General features: G+C 41.3%; 1 protein-coding gene and 1 non-coding gene across 2 annotated transcripts in view; both read right to left on the minus strand.

The window, feature by feature from the left end:
- ATP2B4 (ATPase plasma membrane Ca2+ transporting 4) overlaps positions 1–3336 on the minus strand; it is a 107080-nt gene that overhangs the window by 73346 nt on the left and 30398 nt on the right. The gene's annotated exons all lie outside the window — the stretch shown is intronic.
- LOC111726176 lies at positions 2420–2609 on the minus strand. Its single transcript, XR_002774020.1, has one exon. It is a non-coding gene; the product is annotated as a U2 spliceosomal RNA (small nuclear RNA).

Genomic DNA, 3336 nt, shown 5'->3' on the forward strand with positions numbered 1-3336 from the left:
GCTTTCCCAATCCAGTGGGAAACAAGAGACTTTAGGCTTTTTTTTTGAGACAGAGTCTCACTCTGTTGGCCTGGGTAGAGTGCCATGGCATCATCATAGCTCACACAACAACCTCAAACACCTGGGCTCAAGCGATCTTCCTGCCTTAGTTTTTCTATTTTTAGTAGAGACAGGGTCTCGCTCTTGCTCAGGCTGGTCTTGAACTTCTGAGCTCAAGTAATCCACCCACCTCGGCCTCCCAGAGTTCTAGGCATGAGCCACAGGCATGAGCCACAGTGTCAGACTGAGGCTTTTTGAGGTTCTCGTATTATTATCTCATTTGATCCTCCCAATGACCTTGGGAAATGGGTAGTAGCTCACACTTTACAGAGGAGAAAATGGGCTAAATACTTTATCTAGGGTCACACAGTAAGAAGCAGAGCCAAATTCCAAACCCGAGCTTGGCAAAGTTACACTTTTTTTGGTAAGATTGCCTTTGAGGTGCTTTCCAGACATGAGAGCTCTCCTTCTCAGGAACCAGTCACAACCTCTGTGGACAGATGGGCCCAAATCCCAGATCTACCATCACTATGTGTTTGACCTTGGGAAAGTTAAATTAGTTAAACCTTTGCTTCTCAGTTTTAGCATTGACGAAATGGAGATAATCCTATATATATTTTACAAGATTTTGAGACAATAGGCTAATTCAGGTAAAAGCATACAGTGCTGCCACAAAGTAAGCACCAAACGTAACTGTGATGGTGGTTATTGAATACTATCAATCAGTCCGTTTTACCTGTTGGGTCCAGAGTCACTAGGGACTTGCTTATCAGTGAGAAGTTTAGAAGGGAAATACTGCAGTATTTCCCTTGCTTCTGCCTATAGAAGAAATAAACACTGTAAAACTGAAAGGAACTTCAGGTCATCTAGATTAATCTCTTCTCTAGGGTTAGAATCTCTTCTCTTCTCACTGCTTCCTGGGAGCCTACTCAGGTCTTACCCTTTCTTATTATTTGGCTGGGACCTGATTTTTTGGGGGGTGGGGCAGGAGACATTCTCACTGTGTTGCCTAGACTAGAGTGCCCTGGCCTCAGCCTAGCTCACAGCAACCTCAAACTCCTATGTTCAGATAATCCTCCTGCCTCAGCCTCCTCATTAGCTAGGACTATAGGTGCCCACCACCAGGCCTGGCTAATTTTTCTATTTTTAGTAGAGATAGGGTCTTGCTCTTGCTCAGGCTAGTCTGGAACTCCTAAGCTCAAATGATCCTCCCACCTCAGCCTCCCAGAGTGCTAGGATGACAGTTGGGAGCCACCAAACCTATCTGGGATCTGTTTTTTGGTCTCCATTACTCAACGTGAGTGGCATGCATTACAACACCTTTCTTGATAGCTATTTTTTTTTTTTTTTTTTGAGACAGAGACTCAATCTGTCGCCCTGGGTAGAGTGCCGTTGCGTCATAGCTCATAGCGACCTCCAACTTGGGCTCAAGTGATCTTCCTTCCTAAGTTTTTCTACTTTTAGTAGCGATGGGTGTCTCACTTTTTTTTTATGAGACAGAGTCTTACTATGTTGCCCTCTGTACAGTGCCATGGCATCACACCTCATAGCAACCTCAAACTCTTGGGCTTAAGCAATTCTCTTGCCTCAGACACCCAAGTAGCTGGGACTACAGGTGCCCTCCACAACGTCCGGCTATTTTTTTTTTTTTTGCTGTAGTTGTCATTGTTGTTTAGCTGGCCCAGGGTTGGGTTCAACTGCCAGCCTGGGTATATGTGGCCAGCACCATAACCACTGTGCTACAGGCGCCAAGCCTGTGATCGCTATTTTTATGCCTTTTTGACAGTTGAAGAAACTAAGGCCCAAGGCCCCATACTTAACTTGTGGTCAAGCTGGGCTTGAACCCAGATCTGCCTGACCCCAAAGTTCATGTTCTTGGCTATTACGTGATACTTCTGCATTAGAGAAGAGAGGAAAAGTCTACCACATCATACAGGGGAAATGAAAGCAGCTTTAGTTGAATTCTAAATACTTTGATTGGAATCAGATTTGTGAAGCTGGACAATTTTCCTACCAATAACATCTAGTGACCACCTAGTGGTCATCTAGCATTTAAAGAGCATTATTATATGTCAAGCGCTGTTTGTCTTATTTGCAGAGAAAAGAGAACTAAATAGCATGTTATATTATGCTCACAATCATAGAGTTCCTAAGTAGAAGATTTGAGTTTCACACTCACAATGTTTGAATCTTCTTTTCACTACACTGTTTGCTCATCTTTAGACTGGAATCAATACTCCTACCCATTTAATTCACTTCTCAATAAATATGAGTGCCTATTAAGTTTCGGACCTTTTTTTGGTACTGAAACACAGTAATAATGGAGACTATAATTTTTTTTAAATTGTAACTATAAAATTTAACTGAATTTTGATCCCCCTGGGGGTGCACTGTTCCTGGGAGTACGTAATACCAGGTCGATGCGTGGAGTGGACCGAGCAAGCTCCTATTCCAACTCCCTGCTCCAAAAATCCATTTAATATATTGTCCTTGGATAGAAGATGTATCAGATATTAAACTGATAAAAACAGACACTACACTTGATCTTAGCCAAAAGGCCGAGAAGCAGTGGAAACTATAATTTTTAATGCCTGCTTTGTGCCTGGCATTCTTACACGAAATTATAAAGATTAATGATTCAAAGTGATTAACACTGTAGCTACTCAAGAAATGGTACTATTCCCTAAATCTATTAAAATAAAATTAAAAGGAAGGAAAAAAAGAAATGGTAATATTTTTTCCTTCTATATTATAGCCTTAAAAAGTTTTTTTAAGAGACAGAGTTTCACTTTGTCATCCTCAGTAGAGTAACCTGACGTCACAGCTCACAGCAACTTCCAGCTCTTGGGCTTAGGTAATTCTCTTGCCTCAGCCTCCTGAGTAGCTAAGAATACAGGCGCCCACCACAATGCCCAGCTATTTTTTTGCTGCAGTTTGGCTGGGGCCAGGTTCAAACCTGTCACTCTCGGTGTATGGGGCTGGCACCCTACTCACTGAGCCACAGGCACAGCCCCTTAAAAATTTTTTTTTAACTGCTGCATTTCCTGTTGTCTTCATTTGTGTTTCCTTTCTGTTTTTCCTTTTTCTTCCCTTCTACTGGTTGGAGGCTACCTTATCTCTGTTAGTTTATTTTAAGTATGAAATGTGTGATTTCCTTAAGTACTAACTTTGACAATTGTTATTTCCAACATTTCAGTTCTCAGTTTTTTGGCTTTTTATTTTTTTTTAATAATTGTTAAGGTATATCCTCATTCTTTCAAATGCATGTTTTGGTTTATAAATAGCTTTCAAAAAAAA

The sequence above is a fragment of the Otolemur garnettii genome, unplaced genomic scaffold (genome assembly GCF_000181295.1).
Source record: "Otolemur garnettii isolate 467f Iridium unplaced genomic scaffold, OtoGar3 scaffold00055, whole genome shotgun sequence".
In the NCBI taxonomy this organism is placed as follows: domain Eukaryota; kingdom Metazoa; phylum Chordata; class Mammalia; order Primates; family Galagidae; genus Otolemur; species Otolemur garnettii.